The sequence below is a fragment of the Saccopteryx bilineata genome, chromosome 3 (assembly GCF_036850765.1).
Source record: "Saccopteryx bilineata isolate mSacBil1 chromosome 3, mSacBil1_pri_phased_curated, whole genome shotgun sequence".
Taxonomy (NCBI): Eukaryota; Metazoa; Chordata; class Mammalia; order Chiroptera; family Emballonuridae; genus Saccopteryx; species Saccopteryx bilineata.
This window is the reverse complement of record NC_089492.1, coordinates 239195548-239211375: the sequence shown is the minus strand read 5'-3', so window position 1 is coordinate 239211375 and position 15828 is coordinate 239195548. Positions and strand designations below refer to the sequence as shown.

The following is a 15828-nucleotide window of genomic DNA, read 5'->3' as shown; positions in this document are numbered from 1 at the left end:
ACAGGGTAAAGGGGGCCACATATATGGTGACAGAAGATGGTTTGACTGGGTGGTGGGCACACAGTGCATTATACAGATCATGTATCATATAGAATTGTACACTTGAAACTATATGAGCCTATGAACCAATGTCACCCCAATTAACTCAGTAAAAAAAAAAATCCAACTAAACTGCTTTTTTAAAAATAATTTATTTGTAAAATTCTAAAGTAGACATAATATTTTAAAACGTCATCATACTGTATAGTTATAGGGATCTCCAGAACAGTTATATCAGATGCAGATTTTATCTCTGTAAAACTTTAAATTTGTAGCTCTATTTTCAAATTGCTAGAATATGACTTAAAATTAGAAATGATTTTAAAAATGACATCAAACAATGCCATATGAACGCCAAAACAATTGTATTTGCGAACATTTTAAACAATGTTCTTCTTTTGACTGATGATACAATTCAAGCATTAATCTTCAACAGTAGACAATTGTTTACAGTACTTTAAACTCATTCCTAAGAAATATGGTTAGTGTTTTTCTGTATTTACACCCAGAATAAAAGATTTATGTTATTTGTAAGTCCTTGTTCTTTGTCTTTGAAGAATGCCAGTTGTGACCGTGTGTTACCCTGTAACATATATTTACACATTTTTCATGTGTAAATATTTTCATTGGAAAGGGGAAGATATTTCTCTTACAAATTATAACACTATTTCTATTGTAAGACATAACCATTGAAAGGCAGAAACCTTGGGCTGAACTGAAAACACGAGGCTAATGTGTTCCAAAAGGAAAATTTATTTAAAAAATTCCTGGGTGCAGGTGGGCTGAGACCAGCAAAGGGTGTCAGCCCCGAGCTGTAGAGGAGCGGTAGATATAGGGGATGGGGTGGATTAGCATATCCTGGTTTGTGGCCTTGGTCACTGACTTTATGATGAGCAGGAAAAGGGAGATTCAGCGGCAGAGACACCTTCTCTGCAAGTTTTTTTCTGATGTAGCACAGGCTTTATCAACTTGGTCCTGTCTGGTATCCTTGGTAAATCTTCAAGAGATCCAGAATAAGGTATCTCCCAAGAACAGCTGGGTCCTGGTGACCCTGGGAATTACTGGTGAATTTTTTTCACAGGGACTCTGTTTTCTTTAGGCTACAACAGTGGTAGTCAACCTGGTCCCTACCACCCACTAGTGGGCGTTCCAGCTTTCATGGTGAGTGGTAGCAGAGCAACCAAAGTATAAATAGAAAGATAGATTTAACTATAGTAAGTTGTTTTATAAAGATTTATTCTGCCAAACTTAGCGAAAATCCGACATAAAGTACTTGGTAAGTAATTATTATATGCTTGAACTTGCTGTAACCCTGCTTTATAAATTTTGTAAAGTAAAGTTACTTCCCTACTTTATAAATCACCATTACTGTGGACGTGGTGGGAGGTTAGAAAATTTTACTACTAACAGAGATACAAAAGTGGGCTGTAGGTATAAAAAAGTTGACTACCCTGGGCTACAAAGTAAAGATTTAGCATTCGTGATCTAAGTTTCTAATTAATTTACAGGCTTTAACTTTCTGCAGTAGGTGCTGTGTCTAGGCTTTCACAAACAACTATTGTGATTTAAACTCCCCTAATGGTCAGGTCTCTCCCCACTGTAAACTTTTCCTGACATTCCTGCAAAGGTAAACTTTTTGCTACATTTCAAAGGCCAGGAAGCCATGAAGAGAGAGACTAGCAAGCAAATTAACTATATTAGTTGTAGTTAACCTTAGGGATGAGAATGTTCTGTTTTGAGCCGTTCCTCCTCTTTTGGGCCTGCATTGTTCTTGGGATGGCATCTGAGTAGCCATTTTATCTATCAACCATATATAGTCATGACTTTTGCTTACTTATAAACATCTTACTTATTAGAATGTAAGGTTAATGAGGACAGGAACTGGGTTTTATGGTTTTCTGTAGCTCATAGTATCTTAGAGAGGTAACCACTGATGAGTCAATAAATGTGCTATTTATATTTAAAGGACATGTAATTACTAGCCTCAGTAATATGAACTTACCTTTTTCTTGGCAAAAGTAATGAATGGAATGGGACTTTGAAAAGAGCTTATCATATTTAATGGAATGAGACTTGGAAATGAACTTACCCGTATTGTTACGAATCTCAAAATCCCTTTGTCTCAAATGAATTCCCCATCTTCTCCTTAACCTTCTCCTTTTAGGTTCCCTGTTTCTGTTAATGGCATCATTATCCTAGACATCAGACCTGAAACCTCTGAATGTGGGCATGTAAGCACTCATATATTTGTATCATGTTGCTAGTTCTACCCTTTCAGCTTGTTGGTTAAAATACCCTGATGGAGGCCCTCATTCACTCACATTAACAGTCTTTTAAGTGAAGGAATTGCCAATATTTAATGTAGAAAGGAGACAGTGAAGGTAGGGAGGAGTAGAAGGTATGTCTTTAAATATCTGATGAGACTATCAAATAGAGTAGGGATTAGTTTCAGAGGACACAACCAGAACCAGTTAATGGAAATTAAAGGACACAGATTTTTGGTTCCATATGTCTTTCAAGCAAGTACGGTCATTTAAAATTAACCAGTATCATGTAGATATGTGGATACTCTAGAAAAGTTACGTTTGCAGAGAAAAAATAGTTTAAAACATTATCAGGCTGTTAAACCTATAGCTGTATTTTCAGCTAATTATAAAGCTCATTGCACAGAGCTGTCTGTTCTAGAAATGTTCATGCCTAGGCTGAGTGAATACACAAGGATGTTGTAAAGGAAATCTTACTACTATATGACTAGTGTTTAGTGCAGGGGTCCCCAAACTTTTTACACAGGGGTTCAGTTCACTGTCCCTCAGACCATTGGAGGGCCGGACTATAAAAAAAACTATGAACAAATCCCTATGCACACTGCACATATCTTATTATAAAGTAAAAAAACAAAACAGGAACAAATACAATATTTAAAATAAAGAACAAGTAAATTAAAATCAACAAACCAGTATTTCAATGGGAACTATGGGCCTGCTTTTGGCTAATGAGATGGTCAATGTGCTCCTCTCACTGACCACCAATGAAAGAGGTGCCCCTTCCGGAAGTGCGGTGGGGGCCGGATAAATGGCCTCAGGGGGCCGCATGCGGCCCGTGGGCCGTAGTTTGGGGACCCCTGGTTTAGTGTGTCTGAACCAGAAGGCAGATCAGATTCCTGGGGATGAGAGTGATACTTTTTATCAGTCTTTCAAATTTACACTTTTTTTTTCACTACTCCTCAGCCACCCCGAGCACTGTAGGTTCGGAGTGATTACTGATAGATCGGTGTGTGTCAAAAACTATTATTACTATTACTACTTACAGGTTACTAGATATTTTGTAAATTCCCTTTCAATTCTTAGATTCTGATATCCTTCAGTTCTAGTAGAGATTAAGTTTTTTTTGTTAAGTGATTATTTGACTCAGTATTTTACTTCTTATATGTAGATGTCATACTTAATAGTTTTCAGCTGCATTTTAAAATATGCAGTCTGCAAACCTTTATAGTTATCTTGGACTCATCAGAGGTTACTAAGGTCCTGACATAATTAAAATTTGTTTATCAAACTATAGTAAATACTATGTTCTTCTTAGAAGTAATGCTTAAGACAAGAAATGATTAAAACAACCTCAGTATCATTAAAAATTCTTGCTGTTGTCTTCAAGTAAATGGTTGAAGTCATTTAAACTCTATATCCCGTTTAGTTTGGTTATGATGATGACTTTACAGTCCATGAAGATATAATGCTGTGTTGTACAAGTGCATAGTTTTGCGTGTTGAAACTTGATCCAAATCATGTGTGAGGGTCAATGAATGTCTGCTCAGTACTTAGTTTCTTCCATAGATGTTTTTACTTTCTCAATTTAAGAGGAGAACATACAAATAGTACATTTTATTTGCTGCAGCATTATAAAGTAGCTGTGCATTGAGTGTTAACTGAAGGATGTGATCCTGAGGAATCCTGACAATGTTTATAAAGGATATGCTTGAGGCAAAACTACCTTATTAGTCTCTTTGCTATCAGCTCTTTGTTCTTCTTTCACAAGTTTCTGAACGTGTGTGTCCCGCCCTTATGTTGCTGTTCCTTTTCTCAGTCTTTTTGTCTTTATAACTTACTGTCATCTACTTTGCCTAATCATTAGCTATGAAAGGGGACAACCCAAATTAACTTTACTGTGTTCTCCTTTTCTTCATATTTGCCACTTAAAAAAATAAGTATGTTAGATTTATAAACTGAACATAAAGTTTAATGCATGAAGATAGATGATTAGCAAGTATAGATAAAGAGAGGGAATAGAAATTGATACAATAATTGATGTTTCCATAAACAACTGAGATGGGGAGAAGAAATAAGAGCAGAGACTATATAATCAGGTTTTACTTGGCTTTAAGTCCTCAGTTGATAAAATAATCTATTGTCATATAGGAGACTGATAACCTTCATCTGCCCTTCAAGGACATTAATTCAAGTATCCGTTTACATTTACCAGTTTATAATTTATCACTCCATGGTTATGGTGAGAAAAGTGACCCTAAAAATGACATCCGGGTCTTTTTTTTTCTTTTCAGAGACAGAGAGAGAATCAGAGAGAGGGATAGATAGGGACAGACAGGAACGGAGAGAGATGAGAAGCATCAATCATCAGTTTTTCGTTGCAACACCTTAGTTATTCATTGACTACTTTCTCATATGTGCCTTGACTGTGGGGCTACAGCACACTGAGTAACCCCTTGCTCGAGCCAGCGACCTTGGGTCCAAGCTGGTGAGCTTTGCCCAAACCAGATGAGCCTGCACTTAAGCTGGTAACCTCGGGGTCTCGAACCTGGGTCCTCTGCATCCCAGTCGGACGCTGTATCCACTGCGCCACCGAACATCCAGGTCTTAAGAGATGATTTTCATATCAAATGTTGTAGCTCTCTTCCAAGAGGACTCTGCTTAGTCTTCACTCTGCTTTTCACATTATTACCAGTAGGTTTAGTAATAAACCTCATCTGATTGCTTTATGTTTACTGAGCTTTAAAAAGTTTTCTCCTTTTTATTTTTGTTTTTATCTTGATTTGAGACAGAGAGAAGGGAAGGGAAAGAGAGAGAGACAGAGAGAGAAGCATCAACTTGTTGTTTCACTTAGTTCCATTCAGTTATATATTCATTGTTTGCTTCTTGACCGTGGGGTTGAACTCACGACCTCTGTCAAGTTGGGTGCATGCTTTCTCCACTGAGCCACCTGGCCAGGGCTGACTTTTCTTCTTTTTAATGCTGTTGTCTCTTCTTTCTTTCAGGTGAAAATGAAACTAAGTTTATTAGAGCTTAGAACAGTGAGGTTTAGGAAGGGCCCCTGGAGAAAGACGAGGGGTTAAACCCAGCACTAGCTGCCACTGCCCATTGCTCCCCTGGGTGCAAGTCTCCTTGGGACTCTTAGAACTTAGGATAGAAGAAGCAAACTACACGCTTGAGGGAAGTGGGGGCGTGGGTGTGCTCAGAGAGTGCACTTAATGCTATCTTTTAATTAAAAATGGATTTGTCACAATGTAAACAGTGAACAGAAATATTTGAATGGTGGTTGGAAAGATTTGTTGTAGTTTGATTTATTAGTAAAGAAAGCTTATTTGAAAAAAGTTATTAATTTCCTTAAAGTATTAAGAAATAAACCATAAACTCATTCTAAAAGTGTTTGGAAATTGTGAAGAATGTTATTTTGTTGATTTTCCAGATTCAGGCTCTGACAGTATGTACTACATAAAACAAATAAGAATTTTGGCATGTGAGTTTGATCACTGGGTCAATAAAAGCAGGTATTTTAGGTACTATAGGTGATTGAAGTATACTAGATAACGAGTAAATTATCACTTTACTTTATACATAATATACAATGAATTTTGTTTTTTATTATTTTTAAAAATTATGAAATCTTTTGGAAAAGGAAATTGTGGGTGAGGATAGCTTAGAATTTTGCAATGAGACTACTACTGTTTTTTAAATTTATTGATTTTAGGGAGGGAGGAAAGGAGAGAGAGAGGTTGAGAGAGAAAGACTTCTATTTGTTGTCCCACTTGTTGTTTTTTTTTTCATTGGTTGATTCCTATATGTGCCCTCACTGGGGATCAAACCTGCAACCTTGGTGTATCAGGATGGTGCTCTAACCAACTGAGCTACCTGGCCAGGCCTTACTGTGCATTACGGTTTCTTCATTTGTGTTTTTTGCTCACTAGTAGTTAAACGAAAAGTACTGTTTGTCTTGCCTTTCCTTGGCTTATCTCACACAAATAGTATAAATAAAATACTTTAATGGACTGAATGGACTCAATATTAATTTATTCTTTTTCCTGTTCCCAGATCTCACCACAGTTATTTTAAGGAAAAACAAAAGTATGAATTAAGGGATATCTTCCAAGTCATTTTATTTAGACAAAGCTGCCCTGGGGAATTAAGGGATATCTTCCAAGTCATTTTATTTAGACAAAGCTGCCCTGGGGAATTAAGGGATATCTTCCAAGTCATTTTATTTAGACAAAGCTGCCCTGGGGAATACATCAGGATGTTCAAGTTTTTTACATGCCTAAATAGCTGAATCCAAGAACCACAAGAATAAAGCTGCTTGTCTTTTTTTTTTTTTTTTTCCATTTTTCTGAAGCTGGAAACAGGGAGAGACAGTCAGACAGACTCCCGCATGCGCCCGACCGGGATCCACCCGGCACGCCCACCAGGGGCGACGCTCTACCCCACCAGGGGGCGATGCTCTGCCCATCCTGGGCGTCGCCATGTTGCGACCAGAGCCACTCTAGCGCCTGGGGCAGAGGCCACAGAGCCATCCCCAGCGCCCGGGCCATTTTTGCTCCAATGGAGCCTTGGCTGCAGGAGGGGAAGAGAGAGACAGAGAGGAAAGCGCGGCGGAGGGGTGGAGAAGCAAATGGGCGCTTCTCCTGTGTGCCCTGGCCGGGAATCGAACCCGGGTCCTCCGCACGCTAGGCCGACGCTCTACCGCTGAGCCAACCGGTCAGGGCCAAGCTGTTTGTCTTAAAAAGGAAAAAACACTTTGTCTCATCATTTTTTATCTTTCTTTTTTTAATTTTTTAATTTTTTAATTTTTCTGAAGCTGGAAACGGGGAGAGACAGACAGACTCTCGCATGCACCAGACCGGGATTCACCTGGCACGCCCACCAGGGGCGACGCTCTGCCCACCAGGGGGCGATGCTCTGCCCCTCCGGGGGGGGGGGGGGGTCGCTCTGCCGAGACCAGAGCCACTCTAGCGCCTGGGGCAGAGGCCAAGGAGACTTCCCCAGCGCCCGGACCATCTTTGCTCCAATGGAGCCTTGGCTGCGGAGGGGAAGAGAGAGACAGAGAGGAAGGAGGGTGGGGGTGGAGAAGCAAATGGGCGCTTCTCCTGTGTGCCCTGGCTGGGAATCGAACCCGGGTTCCCCGCACACTAGGCCGACGCTCTACGGCTGAGCCAACTGGCCAGTGCTTTTTATCTTTCTTATAGGCTGTTCAGGACTTTTGTGATGGCAGGTCTTTTCTGCAGATTTCTTAGTCAAGCAGTTTGTCATTTTATTAGAATTCAATAATAACCTGGACACATGTAATTTTGTGTATTAAAAATTTTCATTTGATTAATTTATTTTTGAGTAATTTTGTTATTTTAGAAGAGGCTCAATGTAAACAATTTAAATAATAAAGACAATAAAAAAGAAAGTAGGCCCAGGCAGGGTAGATTAGTTGGTTAAAGGCTCAATGTAAACAATTTAAATAATAAAGACAGAATAAAAAAGAAAGTAGGCCCTGGCTGGGCAGATTAGTTGTCATTTGGACATGCCAAGGTTTTAGGTTCGATCCCTGGTCAGGGCACATAGAAAAACCAATCAATGATGGCATGAATGAGTGGAATAGTAAGTCAATGTTTTTCTATCTCTGTCTCTGTCACTGAACCTCCCATTTTCTCAAAAAAATCAATAATTAAAAAAAAGTAAAAATAATATTTCATCTCTTAGAGATTCTATCTAGACATTGTTTTATGCATGTGTATGTATGTGTGGGTCTATGTGTATACAATCAAAGTACATATGCATACAGACCCATACATTGTATTCACGCTGTTCTTTTTTCTCTATGCCCTGGACACCTCTTTTTAAGAGTAATTAATAAAATTTATTTTTTAGAGCAATTTTAGGTTCACAGCAAAATTGAAAATATACAGAATTCAGAATTTTCATGTACCTCCTGCCTTCCAACACACACAACTTCCCCCACTATCTACATCACTGTCAACAAATTATTTGTTTTTTTCCAATCAGTGAATCTATATTGACGTATTATTATCGTCCAAAGTTCACAGTTTACATTAGGGTTCACTTTTGATGCTGTACATCTTATGAGTTTGTTTAAATGTACAATAATATATATCCACAATTATAGTATCATATACAGTTTCTCTGTTCTCAAAATCCTCTGTGTTCTGCCTACTTGTTATCCTCTTTCCACAGTCCTTCAAACCTGGCACCCAGTGAGCATTTTGTTTCCATAATTTTGCCGTTTCCAGATTGTCATTCAGTCGGAATCATATAGTATGTAGCTTCTTAAAATTGGCTTCTTTCACTTAGAAATATGCATTTGGTTTTCTTGATATCTTTTCATGGCTTGATAACATTTCTTTTTAGTGCTGAATAATATTCTGTTATCTGGATATACTACAATTTATCCATTTACCTACTGACAGACATCTGCTTGTTTCCAGGTTTTGACAGTTATCAATAAAACTTCCATAAACATCTATATATAGGTTTTTGTGTAGATATTCGTTTTCATTTCATTTAGGTAAATACTAAGAGTGCAATTGCATCTCTTATAAGAGTATGTTTCATGTAAAAGTATGTTTCGTTTTGTAACAAACTATGAAACTGTCTTCCAAAATAGCTGTACCCAAAATTCCAAATAGTTTCTACCAGCGAAGAAAGAGAGTATCATATTGCTCCACAAGCTTGTCAGCATTTGGTGTTGTCAGTGTTTTAGACTTTGGCCATTCTAACAGAAGTGGTATCTCATTGTTTCATTTAATTTCCCTGATAACATGATGTGGAACACGTATTCATACACTTTCCTTGCTATCTGTATATCTTTGTGGAGGTCTTTGGTTCATTTTTTTTTCTTGCTTGGGATAAGGAGGAAAAGGGATGAGAAGCATCAACTCAGAGTTGTGTCACTTGAATTGTTCATAATTGCTTCTTATACATGCCGTGACCTGGGGACTCCAGCTGAGCCAGTGACTCCTTCATCAAGCCAATGACCTTGGGCTTCAAGCCAGCAACCTTTGGGCTCAAGCCACCAATCTCAGCATTGTGTTGATCCCATGCTCAAGCCAGCAATTCTGTGCTCAAGCTGGTGAGCCTGCACTCAAGCCAGCAACCTCGGGGTTTTGAACCTGGGTCCTCCGCTTCCCAGGTCAACACTCTATCCACTGTGTTACCACTGGTCAGGCTGGCTCATTTTTTTTTTTTTTTTTTTTTTTTAAATGTTTTTTTTTTTTTTTTTTTTACTTTTATTTATTCACTTTAGAGAGGAGAGAGAGAGAGAGAGAGAGAGAGAGAGAGAGAAAGAGGAGAGAGAGACGGGGGAGGAGCTGGAAGCATCAACTCCCATATGTGCCTTGACCAGGCAAGCCCAGGGTTTCGAACCGGCGACCTCAGCATTTCCAGGTCGACGCTTTATCCACTGCGCCACCACAGGTCAGGCAGCTGGCTCATTTTTAAATTGGGTTGTTCCCTATTTTTGAGTTTTAAAAGTTCTTTGTATATTTTGGCTAACAGTCCTTTATAAAATGTGTCTTTTGCAAAGATTTTCAGTCTTTGGCCCGTCTTCATTTTCTTGACATTGTCTTTCTCAGCAGTTTTTAATTTTAATGAAGTCCAGCTTGTCAGTTATTTCTTTCAGGGATTGTGCCTTTGGTGTTGTATCTAAAAAGTCATTGCTATACTCAAGGTCATTTAGGTCTTGTAGGACTTTTATTGTTTTGTGTTTCACATTTAGGTCTTTAATCTATTTTGAGTTAATTTTTGTGAAGAGTGTGTGGTCTATATTCTTTTTTTTTTCCTGTGGATGTCCTATTATTCCCACATAATATATTGGAAGAGACTATGCTTTATTGTATTGCCTTTGCTCCTTTGTCAAAGACCAGTTGACTCTATTTATGTGGGCCTATTTCTGTGCTTTCTATGATATGATATGATATGTTTCACTGATCAATTTGCCTATTGTTTTGCTAGTACCAGATTGTTGTGATTACTGCAGTTTCACAGTAAACCTTGAGGTTCAGTAGTGGCAGTGTTCTGACTTTGCTCTTCTTCTTCAATATTGTGTTGGCTATTTTGGGTCTTTTTCCTCTGTATGTAAACTTTAGAATCAGTTTGTCAGTATCCACAAAATAACTAGCTGGGGTTTATATGAGATTGTATTGAGTCATTAGATTAAGTTGGGAAGAACATCTTGACAATATTGAGTCTTCTTATCCAAGAACATGGAATATCTCTTCATTTTAGTTCTTTGTTGATATCTTTCAGAATTTTGTAGTTTTCCTCATATTGATCTTATACATATTGTGTTTGATTTATACTTAAGTATTTCATTTTGTAGGGGTGCTAATGTGAATGGTAATGTGTTTTTATGTTCAGTTACCATTTGCTCATTGATGATGTATAGCAGGGGTCCCAAACTATGGTCCGTGGGCCGTATGCGGCCCCCTGAGGGCATTTATCCAGCCCCCACCACACTTCCAGAAGGGGCACCTCTTTCATTGTGGTCAGTGTGAGGAGCATAGTTCCCATTGAAATACTGGTCAATTTGTTGATTTAAATTTACTTGTTCTTTATTTTAAATATTGTATTTGCTCCCGTTTTGTTTTTTTACTTTAAAATAAGATATGTGCAGTGTGCATAGGGATTTGTTCATAGTTTTTTTAATAGTCCGGCCCTCCAACGATCTGAGGGACAGTGAACTGGCCCCTGTGTCAAAAGTTTGGGGACCCCTGGTGTATAGAGAAGCAAATGACTCTGTACATTAATCTGTATCCTACAACTTTGCTGTGATCACTTACTAGTTTCAGGAGTTTCTGTGTTAATTTAAAAAAATTTCTCCATAGAAAATCATGTCATTTATGAAGAAAGGCAGTTTTGTCTCTTCCAATCTATGTACCACTTTTTTCTTTTTTTGTTTTACTGCATTAATTAGGGTGTTGTGAAAAACTGTGGTAAGAGGGGACATCTCTGCTTTGTTCTCTTCTTTCTTTTTTTTTTTTTTTTTTTTTTTTTTTTTTTTTTTTCATTTTTAGAGAGGAGAGAGAGACCGAGAGAGAGGAGAGAAAGATAGAGAGAGAGAAGGGGGGGAGGAGCCGGAAGCATCAACTCCCATATGTACCTTGACCAGGCAAGCCCAGGGTTTTGAACCAGCGACCTCAGCATTTCCAGGTCGATGCTTTATCCACTGCGCCACCACAGGTCAGGCTCTCTTCTTTCTTTAAAAAAATTTTTTTTTGTTGATTTGAGAGAGAGAGAGAGGGAGAACAAGGGAGAGAGAAAGAGAGAGGCATCAGCATGTTGTTCCCCTTTTTATCAAATTGTGAAATTCAACTTGCTAATATTTTATTGAGGATTTTTGCATCTATGTTCATATTGGTCAGTAGTTTCTATTCTTGTAATGTCTTTGTCTAGTTTTAATGTTAGGGTAATGCTGATCTCATAGAATGAGTTAGAAAGTATTTGGTAGACTTGACCAGTGAAGCCTTCTGGACCTGATGCTTTCTGGTTTGGAAGGTTATTATTGATTCAGTTTTTTTTTTCTTTACAGAGACAGAGAGAGAGTCAGAGAGAGGGATAGATAGGGACAGACAGACAGGAATGGAGAGAGATGAGAAGCATCAATCATCAGTTTTCATTGCAATACCTTAGTTGTTCATTGTTTGCTTTCTTATATGTGCCTTGACTGTGGGCCTTCAGCAGACCAAGTAACCCCTTGCTCAAGCTCTGACCTTGGGTGGGTCCAACCTGGTGAGCTTTGCCCAAACCAGATGAGCCTGTGCTTAAGCTGGTGACCTTGGGGTATTGAACATGGGTCCTCTGCATCCCAGTCTGACGTTCTATCTACTGCGCCACCGCCTGGTCAGGCTGATTCAATATCTTTAATAGATATAGTCCTATTTATCAATAGATTGTCTATTTTATTTTTTTTAGCGAAGGCGGGGACAGACAGGGATGGACAGACAGAAAGGGAGAGTGATGAGAAGCATCAATTAGTAGTTTTCACACTTCAGTAGTTCATTGATTGCTTTCTCATATGCGCATTGACCCAGGGGCTCCAGCCGAGTCAGTGACCCCTTGCTCAAGTCAGCGACTTTGGGCTTCAAGCCAGTGACCTTTGAGCTCAAACCAGCGACCATAGGGTCATGTCCCACACTCAAGCAGGTGACTCTGGGCTCAAGCTGGTGACCTTGGGGTTTTGAACCTGGGTCCTCAGCATCCCAGGTTAACACTTTATCCACTGAGCCACCGCCTGGTCAGACAGACTATCTGTTTCTCTTTGTGTGAGTTTTGGCCGACTGTGTCTTTCAAGGAATTGGTTCATTTCATCTAGGTTATCAAATTTTGAACATATAGTTGTTCATAATATTCCACTATTGTTCTTTTAGTGTCCATGGGATCTGTAGTGATATCTCCTCTTTAATTTCTGATATTAATAATTTGTTTTCTTTCTCTCATTCTCTTTTTTTTTTTTAGTTAGCCATTACTGACTTTTTTTTTTAAAGAACTAGATACTGGTTTTGTTGATTTTTCTCTGTTGATTTCTTTCTTTTTGCCCTAATTTTAATTTTATTTTCAGAGAGAGAGAGAGAGAGAGGGAGGGAGAGGGAAAAGAGAAGGAAAGGAGTTGAGAAGCATCAACTCATAGTTGCATCACTTTAGTTGTTTATTGATTGCTTCTCATATGTGCCATGACCAGGGGCCTCAAGCCAAGCCAGTGACCTTGGGCTCAAGCCAGCGACCTTGGGCTTCAAGCCAGCAACCTTTGGGCTCAAGCCAGCCACTTTGAGATCATGTTGATGATCCCATGCTCAAGCTCGCAACCTCATGCTCAAACTGACAAGCTTGTGCTCAGGCTGATGAAGGGAGAGAGATGAGAAACATCAACTCATAATTGTGGCACCTTAGTTGTTCATTGACTGCTTTCTCATATGTGCCTTGATGGGGGGCTATAGCAGAGCGAGTGACCCCTTGCTCAAGCCAGCAACCTTGGGCTTCAAGCTGGTGAGCTGTGCTCAAACCAGATGAGTCCGAGCTCAAGCTGGCGATCTCAGGGTTTTGAACCTGGGTCCTCCACATCCTAATCTGATGCTCTCTCCCCTGTACCACTACCTGGTCAGGCACTGCACTAATTTTTATTTCTGTTTTTCTGCTTACTATAGATTTAATTTGCTTCTCTTTTTCTAGTTTCCTGAAGTGGAAGCTTAGTTTATTGATTTTAGGTCTTTCTTTTTTTCTAATACATGCATTCAATACTATAAATTTCCCTGTTGCTCCTCACAAATTTTGATGTTATATTTTTATTTTCATTTAGTTCAAAATACTTGAAAATTTCTCCTGAGATTTGTATTATTTAGAGGTATGTTGTTTAATCTCCAAGTATTTTGGGGGTTTCCAGCTATCTTTTTGTTACTGATTTTAATGTAATTCCATTGTGGTGAGAGCAGACATATTATTTCTACTCTTGTTAAGGGGTGTTTTATGGCCCAGAATGTGGTCTCTTTTGGTGAACACTGTGAAATTAAGGAGAATGTGTAATCTGTTGTTGTTGGGTGAAATAGTCTCTAGATGCCATTTGTATCCAGTTGAGTGATGGTGCCCTTGAGTTCAATTATGTCTTTACTGATTTTCTGCCTGCTGGATCTGTCTATTTATTTATTTTTTAAAGATTTTATTCATTTTAGAGAGGGGAGAGAGAGGAGGAGAGAGAAAGAGAGAGAGAGAGATAAAGAGAAGAGGAACAGGAAGCATCAACTCCCGTATGTGTATGTGCCTTGACCAGGCAAGGTCAGGATTTCGAACTGGCAACCTCAGTATTCCAGCACAATACTTTATCCACTGCGCTACCACAGGTCAGGCATGGGTCTGTCCATTTCTAATAGAGGGGTGTTAAAAATTTCCAACTGTCATAGTGGATTCATGTATTTCTTCTTGAAGTTTTATCAGTTTGCCTCACATAGTTTGATGATTTCTGGATAGATTTTTATGATGATATAGATTTTTATCATAATATGTATATGTCATAAGTTTTTTGTCAGCAGGTAATTGTGTTTATGGGCATACTGATGTGCTAGATTTGAGGCTATAGTACCAAACAAGACACATTCTCCGCCCTCAAGGAGTTTATAATTTGACAAATAATTATGTAAAATGCTTGCTTCCTCAGCTCACTAATTTCCTCTCTTGTGATGATAAAAAATATAAAATTCCTTTAATGTGAATTATTTTGATCTAGTAAGGTTACAAATATTTTTATGTTTTTTGGCCTTTTATTTTTTATTTTATTTTTTATATTTTTCCGAAGTTAGAAATGGGGAGGCAGTCAGATAGACTCTCGCATGTGCTCGACTGGGATCCACCCGGCATGCCCACCAGGGGCGACGCTCTGCCCATTTGGGGCATTGCGCCATTGCAGCTGGAGCCATTCTAGTGCCTGAGGTGGAGGCCATGGATCCATCCTCAATGGCCAATGGCCTTTTATTTTTAAAATTTTAATTTAATTTTATTTTTTTGAGAGAGAAAGACAGAAAGAGGGATAGACAGGAACAGTCAGAAAGGGAGAGAGATGAGAAGCATCAATTCTTCATTGAGATCCTTAGTTTTTCATTGATTGCTTTCTCATATGTGCCTTAACCAGGGGGCTACAGCAGAGCAAGTGACCCCTTTGTCAAGCCAGCAACCTTGGGCTGAAGCCAGCGAACTTGGACTTCATGCCAGTGACCTTTGGGCTCAAGCTAGCGACCATGGGGTCATGTCTATGATCTCATGCTCACAGTGACCCTGCGCTCAAGCTGATTAGCCTGTGCTCAAGCCTGATAAGCCCATGCTCAAGCTGGCGGCCTCAGGGTTTTGAACTTGGGTCATCTGTGTCCCAGTCCAGTGCTATATCCACTGTGCCACCGCCTGGTCAGGCTGGACTTTTTCTTTTAGAATGCCTATTTTATTTTCCATCTGGGTTTTTTTTTGTTCTGATTGATGTATAAGAGTTCTTTGTATATTAGGGACATTAACACTTTGTTGCTATATATTGGGTATTGAATTTTTTCCTTATTAGTGAATTGTAACACATCCTTGTTAATGCTCTTTTTCTTCTTCCTATATAGAAATTTTCATTTTTATGTAATTACATTTTCCTTTGTATTTTTAGTTTTGCTTATCACACTGAGAAAGGCCCTTTCTACAAGATTAAGACAATTTAAATTAATACTTTCTTGTAGTATATGCACATAAACCACGTGTTTGCATTTGTAATTAACTCTTTGATTCATCTACAATTTATAGTATGTGAAGTAGCTTTATTTTTAAAATGGCTAGCTTATTCTAGTATTTATTAAATTATTATTATTATTTTTTCTTTTTGTATTTTTCTGAAGCTGGAAACTGGGAGAGACAGTCAGACAGACTCCCGCATGCGCCCAACCGGGATCCACCCGGCACGCCCACCAGGGGGCGATGCTCTGCCCACCAGGGGGCTATGCTCTGCCCCTCCGGGGCATCGCTCTGCGGCGACCAGAGCCACTCT

The 15828-nt window shown here is 39.0% G+C and overlaps 1 protein-coding gene across 5 annotated transcripts in view; it reads left to right on the top strand.

Annotated features, from left to right (window-relative positions):
* The window catches only part of ATG4C (autophagy related 4C cysteine peptidase), a 102516-nt gene that overhangs the window by 3960 nt on the left and 82728 nt on the right, over positions 1 to 15828 (top strand). The window contains exon 2 of one of the 5 annotated variants that reach the window (XM_066269008.1): positions 2204 to 2270. The exons of 3 other annotated variants lie outside the window; for them this stretch is intronic. The gene's annotated coding sequence lies outside the window, so the exon portion shown is untranslated. Of the gene's footprint in view, positions 1 to 1138; positions 1201 to 2203; positions 2271 to 15828 lie in introns of all 5 variants that reach the window. One more of the 5 variants, XM_066269009.1, reaches the window with a different exon arrangement.